The sequence below is a fragment of the Ranitomeya imitator genome, chromosome 2 (assembly GCF_032444005.1).
Source record: "Ranitomeya imitator isolate aRanImi1 chromosome 2, aRanImi1.pri, whole genome shotgun sequence".
NCBI classification, from domain to species: domain Eukaryota; kingdom Metazoa; phylum Chordata; class Amphibia; order Anura; family Dendrobatidae; genus Ranitomeya; species Ranitomeya imitator.
The window spans coordinates 505,201,124-505,224,330 of NC_091283.1; positions in this window are offsets into that span (position 1 = coordinate 505,201,124).

A 23,207-nucleotide genomic window follows, 5' to 3' on the forward strand; every position below is an offset into this window, starting at 1 on the left:
CTCCTCGGAGTTTGAAAGCTACGACTGTGCCCTGCTTATGCGGGGCCTGGTTTGTGGTGCGGTCCTTGCGGGCCTGGGCTTTGACTTGCAAGTCTCTTCTGTCAAAGGCTCTACGTTGGGCCTGGTGTCTCTCCTCAGTTTCCTCCCACTTGTGGGCAAGCTGGGCCTGGTAGTCCTCCCAACTCAAAACTTCCACAGTCTCTCCTTTCTGTTTTGCTTCCCCAGGGAACCCCATGAAGTCCGATCCGGGATTCACCCAGCCGTACACAATCCGCTCTGCATAGACCTCATCCGGCAGGGTGGTGGGCACGATTGGGGCCTGCATAAACTGCTCCATCCCCGTGGCCCGGTCCCAAGGTTTGAGACGCTGCAGGCGGTAAGTACCGTGGGGAGGTGACGCTGCTACGGGGCCTATCAGCAGGTCTTTGGTCACCGGGGCAGGGTCAGCGTTCTTACCTGCAGCAGCAGTGTCTTCGATGTCGGCTGGCTCTGCTGGTGGTGGCGGCTGCAGCGGTGTTGGCAGCGGCTCCTGGAGCGGTGTTGGTGGCGGTGCCGGTGGGTCCTCCGCAGGCGGTGCCCGGTACTGGGCCTTGGTCTTCACCCGCAGCTGTAGGAGTTGGTCAATCAGCTCTTCCATCCCAATCTGCAGGGAATCAGCATCAGCGGTGGAGGCCTAGTTGCAGTGCCCCTCCAGGTAGCTGGGGGAGTCCTCTGCTCCGACCCCACGTTCCGCCTCTGGGCGGCTGGCCATGGTGTCCTCCACGTGGCTCACTTCCTCGTCCTTTTCCCGCTCTCTCCTCCGTGGGCGGTTTCTTGTTCTTGGTCTCCGCCCGCCATTGAGGATCAGGAGGCGGATCTCGGCTGCTGACGGACACGTCCTCAAGGTACAGAGATATTTTGACTGGGCGGCCATTATTTTTCGCACTTGTCAGTTCGTTTACGCCTACAACGCCACTCCCTTCTTCTTCTCCTGCGCTCCTCGTGGCGCGATAATGGCGGCGGTTTTGGCGGGAATTTTGGCAGTAAATGGCAATTCACAGTCTTTCCAATCGAATACGATTCTGGCACAGTTCTTAGGTGCACATGACCCAATTTTTCAGGCTTAAGTAGATCCTGTTCGTGACGCCAAGATTTGGAGTGCCCCCACATTAGGGCAATGGGGTACTTGGTACTGGGTCCTTCAGTTCTCGATGGGGATGTCACGGTGGCCCGACCCAGCCCGTGGCTCTTTGAGGGGCATCCAATGAAATGAAGAGTTTCTATGAGAATAGTGTTCGTGACGCCACCTGTGGTATTCGGTCAGAGTGACCGACGCTGCTTAGGGGTCCGCTGGGGTGATGTTATGGCAGCTAGATGGTATACCTTCCCACAGGTGAAGTATGTCCCCAGGGCTTCCCAGTGTATAGATGGTGGATGGTGAGAGGCGCAGTAAAGAACGAGGACACAAGGTTGCAGTCTCTTTACCTTTACTGGAGGCTTCAGTGTCCACAGTCCAGAGCACCGGATCACAGGGCAGGCAGAGTCCGGCCAGTCCAAAGGCAACTCCAGAGTTCCCCTTATCCAGGTGGAATTCAATAGCCTTCCTCTAGTGCCTGTGTATTGCTGAGCTCCCTGCTGAGCTTCTCGGTGAGGTCCTCACAACTATTGTAGATGTAACGTCTCTTTCTCTCTGTCCCCCTAATGGATAGGATAGGACAAACCCGTATGAATAATGGCCTGAGGCTTTTTACAGGGACTCTATCACGCCCCGGCCCCCACAAGTTGCCACCGTGCCTCCTGGGTATAAGGTTGGGCAGCCAACGTGGAATTAACTGTCCTGCCAGTCTCTGAAGTAAAGCATAGAGATCCTTACTCCCTCGGTGTTCTGGCTACTGGCTTCTGCGCCTCAGAAAGGAGGCAGCCTTTACAGGCAGAAATCCTTCTGGTTTCCTCTCCTTTGCTATGACTTAGTTTCTCACTCACTACAAGACAATTCCCTTCTGATATCTCTTTCTTAGGATGCTGCCGCACGTGGGGCAGGCGCAGCTCCGTGGACCCTCGTCCTCCGCAGACCTCAGTCTGCATCTGGCTCCCTCTCACTCCAGCCAGCTTTATTGCCTTCAGACGTAACATCACTCCCCCTGGTGGAAGAACGACATTACTGCAACGACCAGGACCCTGGGGCGCTGCATGTTCATTAAACACATGCGGAATCACCGTATCGTATTCATAGACTGTGTTATTTTTCTTGCGGAGACGGAGCATTTCCGCAAGATAGATAGACATGCTGCAGTCTATAAAGATACGTCGCATGTCTGGCCCTGCCTGCATAGTGGAGACGGGATTTCATAAAATCCCTACCACTATGCTGTAACATGTGGACGCTGCGGATTGGACGCTGCGGATGTATGCCTTAGGGTATGTTTCCACGTTCAGTGTTTGCAATGCTTTGGACGCTGCTCCACCCAAAGTGCTGCCAGCTTTTTTACGCGTAGTTATTCCGCATGTGTCCATTAACACATGCGGAATCACCGCATCCTATACATAGACCGTGTAATTTATCTTGCGGAGACTGAGCCTCTCCACAAGATAAATAAACATGCTGCGGTCTATAAAGAGGCGCCGCATATGCGTATACGCAGATCCCCCTGCGTCTCTGAACGCATAGTGGAGGTGCGATTTCATAAAATCCTATCCCCAATGCTGTAACATCTGGCCGCTGCGGATTGGACACTGCGACTGTATGCAGCATCCAATCCGCAGTGCTTCCTGACCGTGGAAACATACCCTTATATCTCAGGTCAGTAAAAAGACGTATTGGTGGTCATTAAGGGTCATTAAGGGGTTAATATTAGTTGGTATAACGATGTTAGCCATTATAGCAATAATGTAAAAAGTCAAGTAATATTTATTTTTAAATAATTAAAAGTTAGAAAATAAAAATTGTAATATATAGTAGTTGTAACATAGTAATATATTGCAGTAGCTATAAAAGCAGGTTTAACAATTTCAGCTTTAACCCCTTAATGAGCCAATTTGCTGCTTAACCCCTTAACGACCACTGATACGCCTTTTAACGGCAGTAGTTAAGGGTACTTAAACCACAGAACTGTTAATTAACGGCGCTGTGGAAAAAGTGTATAGCGTCCCCCAGAGTCGTATTTTCTCAGGGGTTTCGGTTGCCGGGGCTAGCCGAGACCCCAGAGAACATGATTCGGGTCGGTTTTTACCGACCCCCGGGTCGTGATCACCGGTAATTAACCATTTACTGGCGGCTGCAAAAAAAAACAAAACGCGATTTGCCATTTAATTTCTCTATCCTCTGATGTGATCGCACATCAGAGGACAGAGAAATGGGGTCCCTGATCGCCCCCCGATACTTTCCCGTGTCGCCGGGTGCTCCTTGTGGTTCCCCATGGGCGCCGTCATCTTTTTCCGGCAAAAAAATGGTGGGCACTGCGCCAGCCAGCCGGCACCCGGCAGATCTTTGGGGTCTTTGCTGCTGGGGGTAGCCAAGACCCCAAAGAACATGATCGGGGTCGGTTTTTACCGACCCTGTTTTGTGATTGCTTGTAATTAACCGTTTACCAGCGACCGCAAAAAAAAATGCGAGAGCATCAGGGGCTCTCCAAACGCGACATGGCGTCCGATCTCAATTCCAGCCAATTCTGCATTGAAAAAGTCATACTGAACTCCTTCTCTTCCAAGCTCTGCTGTGCGCCCAAACAGCGATTTACCCCCACATATGGGGTATTGGCATATTCAGGAGAAATTGCACAACAAATTTTGTGGTTCATTTTCGCTTTTTACATTTGTGAAAATAAAAAAAATTGGTTCTGAATTAAAATGTTTGCAAAAAAAAATTAAATATTCATTTTTTCCTTTCACATTGTTTCAGTTCCTGTGAAGGAAGGGTTAATAAACTTCTTGAATGTGGTTTTCAGCACCTTGAGGGGTGTAGTTTTTAGAATGGTGTCACTTCTCTGTCATATTCACCCCCAAACTCACTTCAAATGCGAGTTGGTCCCTAAAAAAAATGGTTTTGTAAATTTTGTCGAAAAAATTAGAAATCACTGGTCAACTTTTAACTCTTATAACTTCAAAACCAAAAAAAATTTTGTTTCCAAAATTGTGCTGATGTAAAGTAGACATGTGGGAAATGTTATTTATTAACTATTTTGTGTGGCAAATCTCTCTGATTTAAGGGCATAAAAATTCAAATTTGAAAAATTGCAAAATTTTAAACATTGTCGCCATCTTTCCGTTTTTTTCATAAACAATCGCAAGTAATATAGAAGAAATGTTACCACTATCATGAAGTACGATATGTGATGAAAAAACAATCTCAGAATCAGTGGGATCTGTTAAAGTGTTCCAGAGTTATAACTTCATAAAATGACAGTGGTCAGAATTGTAAAAATTGGCTCGGTCATTAACCCCTTCGTGCCATGCGCCCTGCATTTGTGCCAGCCGCAGTACTAGTACGGCGCCGCCATTTTCCGGTCCCCGCGTGGCATCGCACAGTGATCGGGTTCCGATGGCTGCTGTCCCTGATAGCAGACCATCTCTGCACGTAGCCCCGGGGGGCTGCACCGCCCCCCCGCATCGGCGATCGCTGTGATTGGCTGGTCAATTCTGACCAGCCAATCACAGCAACATGACAATAAGGTTAAAAAAAAAAAAAAAAGCATGTGACAGGCTGTGAGTGGTGCTGTGTGATGTCGCACCAATCACAGCTGTCACAGTAGGTGGGGTGATTGCCACGTCACCTCACCTGATTAACCCCTATTGCGCTTATTGGCTGAACAATAGCTTCTAGCCAATCAGCGCCAAAGGGGTTAATTTAAAACACCGATCACCACCCTGCACGCCATCTTTCTCTCAGATTTGGTGTGCAGAGCGGTTGTCCAAGCCCCTCTATCTGACCTGAGTGAAGGAATCCATTGGTGGCCAGTGTGATCAACCCGGCGTTCTCCTGCCCTCCTGTGCTGTGTGCTGCTCCAGCTCCGTGCTCTGTGCTTGTGCTCTGTGCTGCCATCTGCCTGCTGTGTGAGGCCTGTGATCACAGCAGCAGCAGCACCTCCCCCACCCCTTTCCCATCCCCCCATCCCTGTTCCAGTACCCCCTCCCCCACCCTCCAATTGAATATTTTGCGCACTTTTTCACGTTTTTTTTCCTGCGCGCGGCGTCCTGCGCAGAACATTCGTGCTCTTCCTGTGTCCGCAGCGCTCTGATCTGTATCGCTGCTGATCAGAGACTGCGCCACAGGACTTTATTTTTAGCTAGTTAGCGTAGCGGACATTGCAGTCTAAACGAAGTCCCTTTTTTTATTTAAAAAAAAAAATAGTAGTTAGTACAGTGTAGGTTTAGACGTAACAAGGTTGCGTAGCCGGCGTCAGTGTTTGGTGATGTCCCTCCATCCCTGTTCCAGTACCTCCCCCTCCAATTTAATTTTTAGTGCACTTTTTTGTGCTTTTTTTCCTGTGCGCAGCGTCCCGTGCAGAGCATTCGTGATCTTCCTGTGTCCGCAGCTCTTTGATCAGTATCGCTGCTGATCAGAGACTGCGCCACAGGACTTTTTCTTTTTTTAGCTAGTTAGTGTAGCGGACTTCGCAGTCTAAGCGACGTCCGATTTTTTTTTTTTTTACAAAAAACTTAGACGTAGATTAGCTGGTGTCACAGCGTTAGTGACGACCGGTCTTTTTTTTTAGAGAAAAAAAAAATTGTACAGAGTAGTTTAGTGGTAGCGTGTTAGTGTAGCCGGCGTCACAGCGTTAGTGACGACCGAACATCATTTATAAAAAAAAAAATCGTACAGAGTAGTTTTATAGGTAGGGAGGTAGCGTCTTTTTTGCATAAAAACATCTGCTATCGCCGGATAATCTCTAATGCATTAGGGAAGCGTATGTCACACCACTGTTAGTGGCGTTCGCTAGTGAGTGCATTAGGGGAGTGTACATCACACTGTTAGTGGCGTTCGCTTTTCTTTTGTAAAAAGAATAGTTGCGTCATCTAATTTTTAGCAAGTGCATTTGGGGAGCGTACGTCACACTGTTAGTGGCGTTCACTTTTCTTTTGTAAAAAGAATAATTAGTTGCATCGCCTAATTTTTAGCGCGTTCATTGGGGGAGCGTACATCACACTGTTCGTGGCGTTCGTTTTTTCTCTTGCAAAAAAAAGATTTAGTTGAGTAGGGTAAATTTTTACTTTTTTTATACAAACTTATTTTTTTACATCTGATTTTTCTTTTCATCTCTTTTTCTTGTTTCTTCTACATTTTTTCTCACTACTTGTTTTTTCTCTCTGATTGGTTATAATAAAGAGTACCCTATACACAAGCCCCACACATTACATGTATAAAAGCACCACTTACACACACATCCCCAGGGTTTGAGGAAAAAAAATGGACCATTCGTCAACAAGGCGCTATTCACCAGAGGAGGCTTACGCCATCCTTGCGTCCGACACGGATACAGCCAGTGAGGAAGATTCCACATTCCTCTATTCCTCCTCCTCCTCATCCTTCTCCTCCTCATCTGGTTAGGAAGGACCCCCAACAAGGCACCCTAGGACCCAGGCAACTCCTGCAGCAATCGATCCTGTATGGATTGCACCCCGTGAAAATTTTCAGCCCGTCATTCCGGATTTCAGCAGCAGCTCAGGAATCCAATTTGACACCACTGGCCTCACTGAAATTGACTTCTTCAAATTCTTTTTCAGTGATGAAATAATAAATCTTATGGTGGCCAAGACGAACCTGTATGCCCAACAATTTTTCAACCAAAATCCCACGTCATCACACCCCAGATGGACCCCCGTAAATGCAGCAGAGAGGATGACATTTTGGGGAATTGTGCTGCATATGGGCATAATCAAAAAGCCAAAGCTTCGGCAACACTGGAGTACTGACATTCTCTACAGTACACCGGTATTCCGCATGGCCATGAAAAGGACACGATTTCAAGGGATCCAAAAATTTTTGCATTTTAGTGCACAGTGTCCTCCTCGAGACGATCCAAACTTTGATCGTCTATATAAAATTCGGCCAGTGGTTGAACACTTCAGCAGAAAATTTGCTAAGGCGTACACACCCCAGAGGGACATTGCTATTGATGAATCTCTTGTTCACTTCAAAGGGAGGCTAAAATTCCGATAATACCTGCCCAGTAACAGGTCCAGGTACGGAATAAAGCTGTACAAACTATGCGAGAGTACCTCAGGGGACACCCACAGATTTAGAGTCTATGAGGGGAAGGACACCCAGATTAACCCCCCTGAATTCCCCCCCCATCCTGGGGGTGAGTGGGAAAATTGTGTGGGAATTGCTGCACTCACTGCTGAATAGGGGTTATCACCTCTACATTGACAACTTTTACACCAGCGTCCTACTCTTCAAGGCCCTCTCTGCCAGAGGTACAGCTGCATGTGGCACCGTGTGAAAAAAATCAGCGAGGCCTCCCTAAGCAAATGCTGAGAAAAGGGGAAAGCAGAGCCCAATGCAGCTGGATCGCCCCCAGAAACAGGGCCACGAGTTCTCGGTACCGGGCCTCCCTGGTTCGGTGCTGAGGCTGTCACGGTGGCTAGACCCGGTCCGTGACCCTGCTAAGGGGCGTCCAGTCAAAGGGGTATAGTCTGTCAGGGGTTCGTGACGCCACCTGTCAGGGTGACGGACGCTACTGTGGGGTCCGCTGGGGTGATGGAATGGCAGCTGGATGGAATACCTTCCCCCAGGTGAAGTATGTCCCCAGGGCTTCCCAGTAAGGTGGATGGTAATGGTGTGAGGTGCAGGCAATAACGAGGACACTAGGTTGCAGTCTCTTTACCTCTTTACTGTAGACTTCAGGATCCACAATCCAGAGCACGTTTAACAGGGCTATCAGAGACCGGCCGGTCTGATGGGCACATTCAGAGTTTCCTTCGCAGATGGAAATCGTTGCCTACCACTAGCGCCTGTGTGTTGTAGTCCTACCCTGCTGAGCATTCGGAATAGTCCTCACAACTGCTGTTCTCGTTTGTTCGTTCTCTACAGCTCTCTCTCGTTAGTTCCAGATGTTACTAGTTTCTCGTCCCCCAGGTATGTTATGGCTAGGACGCACCCGTATGACGGGAAGGCTTGGAGGTCTTCCGGGACCCTAGAGACGCCCCTCTCCCAATGTTGCCCCCTATGTCTTCTTAGGAAATTTAAGGTAGACAGCCAACCTATAATTAACTGTCCGGCGGAGTTTGAAGTAAGGCCTGAAGTCAGTTACTCCTGCGGTGTTCCGGCCACCGACTACGCGCCTCAGTAAGATGTTGCCTCTGTCTCTCGGCACGACTCCTACTGGCTCTCCTTTGTGCTTGATCTCGTTTACACTGTTCCACAATATCCTTCCCTTCGTGTCTCTCTCCTGGATACCGCCGCAGGGTGTGCAGGCGCGGTTCCGTTACGTTCTGTTCTGTTTGCTAGGCACCTGCCAGGTTCCCACGCCTGACAGGGACCCCCTGTGCCTTCTCCCTGCAACACCCCCTGCCACGGGATGTTGCCGGAATCCAACCCAGTCAGCTTCTGACTAACTTCCTCCCCAGCCCCTAGTTTTACCAATGTGAGGAGTGGCCCAATAAATAAAGCCTTTTTCTCCCCCTAGTGGCTGGAGTGTGAAGTGTAATGTGTTCTGGTGATACCTGGTCAGGAGAACTCCTTAGTGCCATCAGACGTACAGCCACTCCCCTTAGCGGCAGAGTGCCATACTGCAACGACCAGGTCTCTGGGGCGCTGCACTCCCCCCCGGTTAAACCCAGTACTCCTGGACTGGGAAGAAGAACAACAATATAATACAGCAAAAGACATACAAAATTTTTGAAATGCTTAGAACAAGTAAATAGAAAAGGTGCTTCCCTTTATGGGAGGTAAGGACACTTGAACGTTACCAACAAAAACAGGATTAAATATTTTTAAATAACATTTTGACTATAAATAACTCTCAGTACCCAGCCGGGTATTCTACTAAGTGCAAACTTTGAACAATAATTTAACTTTTTCCTGTATAAGCTGAACCCACTAAAGGCCTACTATATAAATAACTCAACTTTTCTTTCCGTTCTAACTTCACCAATGCAGGACCCTTGGCTGGGCCTATTGTCATCTTTCTACATCTCTCAGGAGAACTCTCTCTCTAACCCCTACGGGTTCACTTCAAGCTTTCCTGTCCTCAGTCTCTGTCAACATTATCGAACTTTCTAAATTTTAACATTATTAACATTTCAACTTTTATTAAGGCAATCATGTAAACATTCCCTTTAAGAGGGACCCAAGTCTCTAGTAAGTAGTGCAGATTCTCTCTCTGTCTGCAAGTCCACTGAAAGCAAGACCTTCTGCGTCATGTCCATCAGCATCATCTTCGCAAAGTCTTCTTTCACTTGTAAAACCAGTAGGGAGCACCTTTAAGAAGGTGCAAACTATATACAAAAACAGTTTTGAATCATTCACCATCCATGATCCGGCAGTCTTTGAAACAATGATGAACTTTGTGCAAAAGTAGAAAAGAAATAGAAAACATTAGGGATCCCGGGTAAACAAAGGGACCCCTTTAAGAAATAACCCTGGTCGGGTTTAAAGTAGCAGCAACAGCAGGAAAGGGTTAACTATGTACATATTCGGGTTTTTTAGGTTTAGTGCTGTAATATGTGACACGACATCAGCCGGTGGTGACCACGTCCCGGCCGGGGAAGGTCTGGCCCTGTGCCACCGTCCAGCACCGTCTCCATCGGATCAGCAGCGGTCTGGGTATGAGCGGTGATGCCGGTGGCAAACTCCGCAAGCAGGACACCACACGCCGGGGGGATAGCGTTGGGTCCGGCGGGGTCAGGGGTCAGTGGGGTCCCGCCACCAGCTTCGGTCGTGATCGTAGATGGCGCAACCACTAGCGCACAGCGTTTGACTCTCTTAGCATACCACCCTCGCTCACTCCAGTGTCGGGTGTAGGTCACATGGTCCCCTCTGTACAAGTTTCGGAGTGGAGGTACACTGTGGGACTGGGGTTTCACGTTGCAGCTAGTCACATAGACCTCGGTCAGCAGCCCTGGCTCTAATATGAAGCCACAACCCCTCCCCCGGTGGTAGGCCAGCAAAATCCCCTGTTTTATCAAACTCTCAGGGCAGCTATTGACGAGGGGCAACCATTCCTCCGGTCGGACAGTCTGTTCCATTCGTTCACGATCTTCCCATTGTGAAATCAAACTTCATCTATACTGATCCCAGGCGAGCCTGATGACGTAGGAGCCCTCCTGTCGGGACCCGTCTGGTCGGAACCGGGGAGCATTCCACTCAAAGACCACCCCCCTGGGGCTGATGTCTATCGGTGTACTCAGAGGTGTCGGCAGTGGGGGCTGGATCCCCTTCATAGCGTAAAGGGCCGCCACCACAATCTCAGTAGCGGGAGACCAGTCATCAATGGGCTGGGGAGCGGTCATCGGAGCCGGAGCGGTCGGTGGGGCAGGGTGGCTGTTGGTACCTGCTTCTGATGTGGTTCCACCGATGTTGGTCGGCTCCGCTGACGAGGACGCTGGAGTCCGCTGCGGCCCTGACCATGGCTCCCCCCGGGCGGCCTTCCAGCACAGCTCCGACTTCCATTTCCTCGCAGTCGCCGACCCCCCGTCGTGAGCCGGGTGGTCCGATGCCTCCTCCGGCAATTCCAGGGGATCCGGGTTCCCCTGTGACGGCAAGCTCTGGTCCGGCTCCGCTGGGCTGCGGTGATCTTGGGTCACTTCGTCGTCGTTCAGGTACCCGCTGGTCGTCAGCTCTGCTCCTTGGTCTGCAGTGGCACACACACGAGGCTCCGCCAATTTCTGGGGTTTGAGCTCCTCCATTCCTGAGCTCGTCATCCTGCAGCCGTAGTCGGAGTGGGCGGAGGCTGCTGTTCGCGCCGTTTTCTCGATCTCCTCCCATGACACGCCCTCCTTCTTCTCCTGCGCTCCTCGTGGCGCGGCTATGGCGGCGGTTTTGGCGGGAATCATGCGGCAGATAGCAATACACAGTCTTTGCAATAAATCACAGTCTAACACGTTTCAATCACAGTTCCAAGGCACACATGACCTGCTTCTCAGGCTTAAGTACGATCCTGTTCGTGACGCCAAGTTGGATCGCCCCCAGACACAGGGCCACGAGTACTCGGTACCGGGCCTCCTTGGTTCGGTGCTGAGGCTGTTACGGTGGCTAGACCCGGTCCGTGACCCTGCTAAGGGGCATCCAGTCAAGGGGGTATAGTCTGTCAGGGGTTCGTGACGCCACCTGTGGTGTTCGGTCAGGGTGACCGACGCTGCTGTGGGGTCCGCTGGGGTTACGTTACGTTCTGTTCGCTAGGCACCTGCCAGGTTCCCACGCCTGACAGGGACCTCCCCTGTGCCTTCTCCCTGCAACACCCCCTGCCACGGGATGTTGCCGGAATCCAACCCAGTCAGCTTCTGACTAACTTCCTCCCCAGCCCCTAGTTTTACCAATGTGAGGAGTGGCCCAAAAAATAAAGTTTTTTTCTCCCCCTAGTGGCCGGAGTGTGAAGTGTAATGTGTTCTGGTGATACCTGGTCAGGAGAACTCCTTAGTGCCATCAGACGTACCGCCACTCCGCTTAGCGGCAGAGTGCCATACTGCAACGACAAGGTCTCTGGGGTGCTGCACAGCGACAACATGCTGGTGGTCAAGTATAAGGACAAAAGGGATGTCCTTATCCTGACCACCATACACCGTGACAACAACACCCTTGTCACTGTTCGTGGGACCACAACACAAGTCCCAAAGCCAGATTGTATCCTGGATTACAATCGGTGCATGGGGTGTGTGGATCTCTCAGATCAGGTCCTCCAACCATATAGTGCCATGCGAAAAGCTTACGTATGGTACAAAAAATTGTCTGTGCACATTGTACAGATGGCAATGTACAATGCTTTTGTGCTGTTCCGATCTACAGGCAATACGGGGGGGACCTTCCTTCAGTTTCAGGAGGTAGTCATCAAAGCCCTAATGTTTGGCACTCAGGGAGGTGAGGGCCCCAATACTTCTGAATCTGATAGTGCCCGTATTGTCCCAGGTCAACAATTCCCAGGACAGGTTCCCCAAACAGCGAGGACAGGACGATCACAAAAACGGTGCAGAGTATGTTCCAAGAGGGGAACATACCCCCTGACAAAGGACACAGTCCGAAACGCGCGTCGGGGTGCGCTGTACCTGGAGGACCGGACACTTAGTTGGCTGAGGTAATTATCTTTTGTAGCCGTATGGTCGTTTCTACATAGAGCAGCTTCTGTGATCTTGGGCCCACTTTTTCACCACTCCTACACGTTGTGTGATTACTGGTGTTTTATCACTCAGTAGTCCTTTTGTATTTCTAGTTGGATTTGTTTCATACTGCACGTTTATTTGCACCTTTTTTCCATTGTGGACACTTTACACGCTGTGTTCTTTATTTACACATTTATTCATATATATATTTTTATATAATAATTTATTTATTATTATTTTTTTATATAGCCCTTATTTAGCTTGCTCAATGCCCATCCTCTATTATACGGCCATTTTTTTCCACATACGGATATTATACCAGTACTGCCATCTATATACATAGTATACATATATATATTGCTCCTTATTTTTATATATTTTTTGTATATTTTAGCCCTCTCTGTGTCCGTTATTATATTGCTGCTATCTTTTGCTGCTATATTTTTTTATTCTGTCCTCCAGTTACAGGCACACTTTTTGTGGTCGCCTATTGTTGCCCTGTATAAAATATATATTTATGTAATAAAGGCATTTTAGTTCATTGTACCTTTCCTTGGCTTTTTATATTTATCTCTATATATTTTTAATTTATTTCTTATTATTTTTTATTTTTACCTGGGTATTCTTTATACACCCATGTAAGGTTTTATCGTATTCTCAATTTCCATACTATAGGTTCCTTTTTTCAAGAGGGGAATCCGAAAGGACACAATTTACCATTGTGAAACCTGCCCTGAGAAACCTGGCCTTTGCATTAAGGATTGCTTCAAAGCATACCACACGTCCACAAATTAATAAAATTAGTTTATACCCTGTTGACACAACACACTTTTATTATCTGATGTACCCCGCACATCTTACAGATACCGCCACATTATAAATTCATACACCAGTAAAACCAAAAGAATTATAATAAATACTAGAAAACTATGCCTCTAGATAAATTCCTTCAGGGGTGTAGTTTCCAAAATGGGGTCACTTGTGGAGGATTTCCACTGTTTAGGTACATCAGGGGCTCTGCAAATGCAATATGACGCCCGCAGACCATTCCAACAAAGTCTGTAATCCAAAACGTCACTTATTCCATTCCGAGCCCCGACGTGTGCCCAAACAGTGGCTTTTCCCCACATATGGGGTATCGGCGTACTCGTGAAAAATTGCACATCTTTTTCTGCCTATTTTCTCCTATAACCCTTGGGAAAATAAAAAAATCATAGCTGAAAGATCATTTTTGTGGAAAAAATGTGTTTTATTTTTTTTCACGACTCAACGTTATAATTTTTGGTGAGGCACTTGGAGGTTCACGGTGCTCACCACATAGCTAGATAAGTTCCTTGAAGGGTCTAGTTTCCAAAATGGGGTCACTTGTGGCGGTTTTCCACTGTTTAGGTACGTCAGGGGCTCTCCAAACGCGACATGGTGTCCGATCTCAATTCCAGCCAATTTTGGTTTGAAAAAGTCAAATGGCGCTCCTTCCCTTCCGAGCACTGCCGTGCGCCCAAACGGTGGTTTTCCCCCACATATGGGGAATCAGTGTATTCAGGAGAAATTGCACAACAACGTTAGTGGTCCATTTTCTCCTTTTACACTTGTGAATATAAAAAAATTGTTGCTAAAATATAATTTTGGGGGAAAAAATGTGATTTTTTATTTTCACACCTCTACGTTCTAAACTTCTGTGAAGCACGTGGGGGTTCAAAGTGCTCATCACACATCTAGATAAGTTCCTTGAAGGGTCTAGTTTCCAAAATGGGGTCACTTGTGGCGGTTTTCCACTGTTTAGGCACATCAGGGGCTCTCCAAACGCGACATGGTGTCCGATCTCAATTCCAGCCAATTTTGGTTTGAAAAAGTCAAATGGCGCTCCTTCCCTTCCGAGCCCTGCCGTGTGTCCAAACCGTGGTTTTACCCCACATATCAGTGGTATCAGTGTATTCTGGTGAAATTGCACAACAACTTTAGTCGTCCATTTTCTCCTTTTACCCTTGTGAAAATAAAAATAATTGTTGCTAAAAGATCATTATGTGAAAAAAAAGTTAAATGTTCATTTTTTCTTCCGTTAATTCCTGTGAAGCACCTGAAGGGTTAATAAACTTCTTGAATGTGGTTTTGAGTATCTCGAGGGGTGTAGTTTTTAGAATGGTGTCACTTTTGGGTATTCTAAATCATATAAGCCCCTCAAAGTGACTTCAAATGTGATGTGGTCCCTAAAAAAATGGTTTTGTAAAGTTTGTTGAAAAAATGAGAAATTGCTTTTAACCCTTCCTAACAAAAAAAAAATTTGGTTCCAAAATTGTGCTGATGTAAAGTAGACATGTGGGAAATGTTATTTATTAACTAATTTGTGCGATATGAGTCTCTGATGCAAGGGTATAAAAATTCAAAGCTTGAAAATTGCAAAATTTTCAAAATTTTCACCAAATTTCCATTTTTTCACAAATAAACGCAAGTAATATCAAAGAAATTTTGCCACTAACATAAAATACAATATGTCACGAGAAAACAATGTCAGAATCACCAAGATCCGTTGAAGCGTTTCAGAGTTATTACCTCATAAAGGGACAATGGCCAGAATTGTAAAAATCGGCCCTGTCACTTAGGTGAAAACAGGCTTCGGGGTGAAGGGGTTAAGTACCAAACTGGCTGTGTCACTAAGGGGTTAATGACCAAAGGGGTGATAAAGTGTGGATTTATTTACTATTTTGTTTAATTTGGTCACTGTGATAGGGTCTATCATAGTGATCAAAATGAACCAATAGGAAAAATGTCCTATTGTTGCTGGGTGAAGGCCGGCAGATCTCGGTGGGCGCATTGCGCATGCACCTGCCATTTTCTCCCGGAAGAAGAAGCCGGAGACCTGGGGGACTTCATGGGGGGATTCCAGGACACCAGAGGTACTGGGTATTTTTCTCTCCTCTGATGTGCGATCACATTAGAGGAGAAATTAAATTGAAAATCGGACTTTTTTTTTGCAGTCGCCGTTATACCATTAATAAAGACGATCGCAACATCGGGGTTGGTAAAAACCAACCTGAATCATGTACTCTGGGGTCTCGGCTACTTCCGGCAGCTTAGAAATTTCAACTCTGGTGCTGGTACTATACACTTAAACCTCAGCGGCATTAAAAAGCGGAGCTGTGGTTTAAGTACCCTTAACTGCCGCCGTTAAAAGGCATATCGGCGGTCGTTAAGGGGTTAATATAAGGACAAAATAGGAACCTTTTATTGCTAATAATAACGATAAAATGATAATAACAATAATAATAGCAGTAAAATAATAATAATAATCATAGCTCTAGTAGTATGACTTGTTCCAGGGTTCTAGGACTGATCGATTTCTGCCAGGATTATGAAGGAATTATTCCCGTGACCCAGTTTGGCTGAAGGTGTACAGAGGTTTTGGTGCATCATGCATAATCAAAGTAGGTATAGTGACTTTATTATCACTAGGGGAATGGCATTATTAACAATAGTATTATAGGAATAATGAGTTGCCATGGATATTGAGAACTTTTATTAATTACAAGGTTAGTCATCAAATATTAAAGACCGAGTCTTAAAAGGGTTGTCCAGCCTTAAACTACAAGTCTGCAGTTACTATATGTGACTGCAGATATTTGAATGCGCACAGCGTGTACACTATGTTCTGTGAGGATTTTCTGGTATCAAAGTCGGAAGCGGTGGTCATGTGACCACAAATATGCGATATGCATACTCCTGTTCATATTCCAAATAGATGTGCGCAGCTTCACTGAATACAAGTGCATTGGGCGAGGCTGGAAACAGTCTAGTCGGAATGTGGCCAGGAGTATGCATATTACTTGTGGTCACATGACTGCCTTTGCCGGCTCCAGCACCAGTGAGTCCTAACAGCGCGCAGTACGCATTTTATGAAAATTTACAAGTCTGCAGTCACATAGAGTATTTTCTAGCTCTAGGCCGGACAACGCCTTTAACAACTATTACTCTACTACAACACTATCAGTAATGAAGAAGACAATAAGACATAATTTAATAGAATTAAGGTGCTTGATCCAGGGTTCTAGAATTGATTTGTTCTCATTTTTCTGGCTGAATTGGCTGAATATGTCCAGGGTTTGTCACTCCTTCTGTATCAACAGTGCAGATATAGTGTAGCATTAATACTTATAGAATAAAAGACTAGAATAATTGTGTAACAAAAAATAGTTGTAATAAGTATGAAAGACAGAAACTTAAATAAAAAATAAAGTAGTCATTAAAAAAGTACTGTAATATTAATTAGAAAATTTTATTACATAACTAGGTTTGATCCAGGATTCTAGGACTGATCGCTTTTTCCCGGGGTCAAGAAGGAATTTTTCCCCTGTGACACAGATTGGCTGAATGTGACTGAATCTTTTTACTTTCTTCTGAATTAACTACATTAGGTATAAGAATCACATTCATAAAAATATTAAAAATAGTCCTAAGCATAGTATAGTATAAGCATAGAGATAGCAAAAATTGTAGCTTTAATGTTAGAATAAAATAGAAATGCTAAATTACTGACAACAAAGATAGTAGTAATAATAATAGCCATAAGGATAATAATAATAATAATAATAATAATAATAATAATAATAGTATTAGTCGTAGAGTTTGATCCAGGGTTTTAGGACTGATCACCTTTTCTCGGGGTCAAGAAGGAATTTTTTCCCTGAGTTACAAATTGGCCGAACATTTCCAGGATTTTTTGTCTTCTTCTTGATCAGCAACAATAGACATAGGGACTTTATTAATACCAGTTAGTGTAGTGTTAGTGTAGGTCCCATCTGAAGAGGTCGCCTTGTCGTTGGCAGATGGGCTCGCACAATTGAATAAAAATGTGTGCTAAGAACCTCATATTTTTAGGTCTAGTAAATGTGGCAGTAACACGTAATTTCTACATTTTCGTGCAGCTGAGCTTTTCTTTTTTTCTTTTTCGATGCAGCCACAGACGCTGCTCTTGCACATTTATTTGTTAAGGTTTAAAGGTTGATTTGATGGTTTATTTTCTTGATGTATAAGGTAACGTTCACACTAGCGTTATGCTAGTGCTAGTGTGCGTCGGGTTAGCGTCGGGCGACGCAGCGGCGACGCACGCGTCATGCGCCCCTATGTTTAACATGGGGGACGCATGCGTTTTTGTTTGTTGCGTTGTGCGACGCATGCGTCTTTTTTGCCGCAAGCGTCGGACCAAGAAAACGCAACAAGTTGCATTTTTCTTGCGTCCGATTTTCGGCAAAAAACTACGCATGCGTCGCAAAACGCAGCGTTTTTGCGTGCGTTTTGCAGCGTTTTTGCGTGCGTTGTGCGTTGCGTCGCCGACGCAGCGGCGCACAACGCTAGTATGAACGTAGCCTAAGCGGCACTTTAGACATAGGGACCCCATAATTAGAGCTGAAGGGTGGTACCTACAGATAATGGATGTGATGTCTTCTTTATTTTGAAGAAAACCACAAGACATTTTTCCCTGCTTCCAATTTTTAATCAAATACACCATATGAACATTTTTTTTTAAATATTTTCACCTATGTATTGATGCTCTATAACTTTACAGAAATGGGCCTGCTACAGAAACTCGAAGGATCATATCACTTATGTCTGCCACTTAACAAAGATTGACCCTTTATTAGACAACCATGGTTTTAATCAGTTGTAAACGTAACCAAGCTGGCCCTATTGCTAAGATGGGGTCAGCCTCCACTTTGTCCACATTCTGCAGCAGATATTGAAAGCTCCACTGTCACATGTATTAAACTTCAAAGATCTGCATCTAAAGGGGTTGTCCATAGATTGTGTTTGACATTGAAAAAATAAATGGTAGGGAAAGGTGTGTCGCTGCTGTAGTGATATAGCTGTATAATAGAAAAGGGTGTCATGTTCACAGCTGTAGTGATATAGCTGTATAGTAGATGGCAGGGCTGATGACTGCTGCAGTAAAGTAGCGATTTATTAGGGTGTGATGATGTCTTACAGCTACATAATAAATAAGAGGAGGTGGTGACATATTACAGTCAGGGGTTACCCCACATTTTTACAGCAGAGTGAAAATATTTCCCTTAGCATGTTTCAGGAGCATTTGTAGTAGAGTAGAAGTACATAATATGCAGTAAGTTAAATTTGTAATGCACAGATATATGTAATGTTAAAGTGTAATTCTCACTTTCTAAAACGTTTTCTACATTATAGACTCTGAAAAGTGTTGGTGATTGGTGAGGGTCCGGGTCATGAGATTCCCACCGAACAGTCAAAACACCGCTCTCGCTCTAAAGTGTGCAAAATTGCATGATCTGCATGCACAGAGCGGTATATGTGCTTAATAGTAAGTCTATGGGTCCAACAGAAGTGTAGCTACTGGGGAGGGCAATGAGTGTGATTGCCCCAGGCCCCGTACTCAGGGGGATCCACCCGGAGCTAAGCTACCCTTACCTGTATCGGCGCATGCAGCTCACCCATGCTCTTAAGACCCAGGCAGTGGCATAACGTCAATGGCGGCAGGCCATGCGGCTGCTATGGGGCACATGAGTCAGGAGGGCAGATGCCAGCGTCGACATCAGGCCCCCCGTCACCGTGCATTCAAATATATCACCATCATGGATGCTTCACAATGCTCGTTGCAGAGACCGGAGCAGTGGGAGAACAAGGAGGAGAGGTGAGTATTGAATTTTTTTTTTTAAATTGAGGTGGCCATAATACTGTATGGAGGACTATGGGGAGTGCAGTATACTGTGTGCAGGAGTATAGGAAAAATAGTATACTGTACAAAGTCCTATGGGGAGTGCATTATATTGTATGGAGGACTATGGGGAGTGCATTATACTGTATGGAGGATTATGGGAAGTGGGAACACATGGGCTACTTGCACAGTGAACAAGTCTGTATGATCATGTTCACACACCACCAAGAAACCTGAAGACACAAAAGAGAATAGTAAAACCAAAAACACTCAGTTTGAAAAAATGTTGCAGTAATCCGCAAGTGCTAGTAAAAGATGTAAAAAACAGGGTATTTGGTTGATACGTTTTTTGCAAAAAATGTATACTAAGCTGCTCTACCAATCTTCACGGTATACCCTTATCAGAGCAGTTACTAATGTATGCAATCCCTATCTGATGTATTTAAAAACCTGATCATCTGTATATAACCTGTGTGAACAGGGCTCAGAGAGGAAAAATCCATGTGTGCATACAGGGTAGAACAGCTATTGTGCAGATAGCCCAAGAGGAGTGGTGGAACTCCCCAGTCTTGTAGACACAAGAGAACAATTATGGAAACAGGAACACATGGGCTACTTGCACAGTGAACAAGTCTGTATGATCATGTTCACACACCACCAAGAAACCTGAAGACACAAAAGAGAATAGTAAAACCAAAAACACTCAGTTTGAAAAAATGTTGCAGTAATCCGCAAGTGCTAGTAAAAGATGTAAAAAACAGGGTATTTGGTTGATACGTTTTTTGCAAAAAATGTATACTAAGCTGCTCTACCAATCTTCACGGTATACCCTTATCAGAGCAGATGCGGATTACTGCAACATTTTTTCAAACTGAGTGTTTTTGGTTTTACTATTCTCTTTTGTGTCTTCCGGATTATGGGAAGTGCAGTATACTGTGTGCAGGACTATAGGAAGAACAGTACAGTATATTGTACAAAGTCCTATGGGGAGTGCATTACACTGTATGGAGGACTATAGGAAGAACAGTATACAGTACAAAGTCCTATGGGGAGTGCATTATACTGTATGGAGGACTATAGGAAGAACAGTATACAGTACAAAGTCCTATAGGGAGTGCATTATACTGTATGGAGGACTATGGGAAGTGCATTATACTTTATGAAGGACTATGGGGTATATCATACTAAATGAAAGGCAATGTGGGGCCAGTGTAGTATATGGATTTCTATGTGAGGTCCAGTATACTAAATGGAATGCTATGTGGGGGCCATTATAATATTTGAAGGGCTATGTGGGGCCGATTGTATAAGTTCTTGCATACAGTATAATGTGAAAGATTGTGTATGGTCCATTATATTTATTGTATGTAGGCCCACTATACTGCATGGAGGGCTACATGGGGGTCTCAGTTGGAAGATCATACTGTTTTGGGGGATATACAGTTTGGGCACTAATGTACAGTTTGGAGGCTAATGTGGTGGCCATTATACAGTTTGGGGGCTAATGCAGGGGCTATTATACAGTTTGGGGGCTAATGTGGAGACCATTATACAGCGTGGGAGCTAATGCAGGGGCCATAATACAGTTTGGGGGCTAATGAAGGGGCCCTAATACAGTTTGGGGGCTAATGTACAGCCCATGATACAGTGTGAGTACTACTGTGAAGGGCCCTCATACAGTGTGGGGGCTTTTATAGATTGTAGGGACATTTGTGGGAGCTAATGTGGGAGACATTATGCAGTTTGAGGCTTACCGTGATGGCCATTTAAAGTTTGAATGCTGGTGTGGGGACTACAGTGGAGGCCATTATACAGTGTGGGCCCATTATACAATGTGAGGGCCTCTGTGTTGGTCATTTTTACTGTGTTTTGGGGGAGAAGTGGGGACATAATACTATGTATAAAGGACTTGTAGGGGTATCATACTGTGTATAGGGGAAAATGGGAGCTGTGACAGGTAGTGACAGGTTCCAAGGTCCTGCGGCTGCAAAACAAGCCCAAATCACTACACCTCCACCACCATCCTTGATAGTTAATATGAGGTGTTTGTGCTGATATGCTGTATCTGGCTTTAACCACAGAAAGCTCAGGACATTATGGTAAATCATTTTCACTTTGTTCTTTTCTAGCCAAATGATATTATACCAGAAATCTTGTGTTTTGTTCAGGTACAACTTTGCAAACTTTAGCCATGACACCATGTTCTGTTTAGAAAGAAGATGCTTTCTTGTGGCAACGCTTTCAAATAAGACATACTTTTGCAGTTGTTTTTAATTTGTACCGTCACAAACTTCAACATTTTACATGCTGGGGCCTTTAGACTCTTAGATGTAACTCTTGATTTTTTTTTTAAGTTTCTTTGAACATTGCATGGGGGCAGGGGCGGATTAAAATAGGGTCAATCTGGGCGGTAGCCTAGGGCCCAGTGGCATATTGTCCCGGTGGGCAGAGGGGGCCTGCATCGGGCCCCGTCTCATCTGCTCACCGGGCCCCTACCAACGCTGCGGCAGTTTAACGCTATTGACATGCGGACAGGTGAGGAGAACTTTTTTTTCTTTTTATTGCGAACGGCAATCCAGAGGGCCCGGGCCAGTATGCTGGACACTGGGGGCAGAGATGCTGGACACACTGGGGGCAATATGCTGGACACACGGGGGGCAATATGCTAGAGACACTGGGGCAGATTGCTGGACACACTGGGGGCAATATGCTGAACACACTGGGGGCAGGATGCTGGACACACTGGGGGCAATATGCTGGAGACACTGGGGCAGATTGCTGGACACACTGGGGGCAATATGCTGGAGACACCGGGGGCAATATGCTGGACAGACTGGGGGCAATATGCTGGACACACTGGGGCAGAATGCTGGACAAACTGGGGGCAATATGCTAGAGACACTGGGGCAGATTGCTGGACACACTGGGGGCAGAATGCTGGACAAACTGGGGGCAATATGCTAGAGACACTGGGGCATATTGCTGGACACACTGGGGGCAATATGCTGGACACACGGGGGGCAATATGCTAGAGACACTGGGGCAGATTGCTGGACACACTGGGGGCAATATGCTGAACACACTGGGGGCAGGATGCTGGACACACTGGGGGCAATATGCTGGAGACACTGGGGCAGATTGCTGGACACACTGGGGGCAATATGCTGGAGACACCGGAGGCAATATGCTGGACAGACTGGGGGCAATATGCTGGACACACTGGGGCAATATGCTGGAGACACTGGGGCAGATTGCTGGACACACTGGGGGCAATATGCTGGAGACACTGGGGCAGAATGCTGGACACACTGTGGGCAATATGCTGGAGACACTGGGGCAGAATGCTGGACAAACTGGTGGCAATATGCTGGACACACTGGGGCAGAATGCTGGACAAACTGGGGGCAATATGCTAGAGACACTGGGGCAGATAACTGAACACACTGGGGGCAATATGCTGGACACACTGGGGGCAATATGCTGGACACACTGGGGGCAATATGCTGGAGACACTGGGGCAGATTGCTGGACACACTGGGGGCAATATGCTGGACACATTGGGGGCAGGATGCTGGACACACTGGGGGCAGGATGCTGGACACACTGGGGCAGAATGCTGGACACACTGGGAGCAATATGCTGGGGACACTGGGGCAGATTGCTGGACACACTGGGGGCAATATGCTGGACACAACTGGGGGCAATATGCTGGACACACTGGGGGCAGGATGCTGGACACACTGGGGGCAGGATGCTGGACACACTGGGGGCAGGATGCTGGACACACTGGGGGCAGGATGCTGGACACACTGGGGGCAGGATGCTGGACACACTGGGGCAGAATGCTGGACACACTGGGGGCAATATGCTGGAGACACTGGGGCAGATTGCTGGACACACTGGGGTCAATATGCTGGACACACTGGGGGCAGGATACTGGACACATTGGAGGCAGAGATGCTGGACATTGGGGGCATAGATGCTGGACATTGGGGGCAGAGATGCTGGACATTGGGGGCAGAGATGCTGGACACTGGGGGCAGGACTGGAGACAGATGGGGCAGGATTGGAGACATGGGCAGAATGTAGATACGGGGCATGATTGGAGACACAGGGCAGAATGAAAGACATGGGGCAGGATTGGAGACAGATCGTGCAGGATCGTGGGGCAGGATGGATACGATGGAGACTGATGGGGCAGGATGGGGAGATCATATGAGGCAGAATGGATACTCATGAGGGCAGGATGGGAGAACATATGGCTGGAGCCAGGAATGAGAGACACGGGGCCAGGATG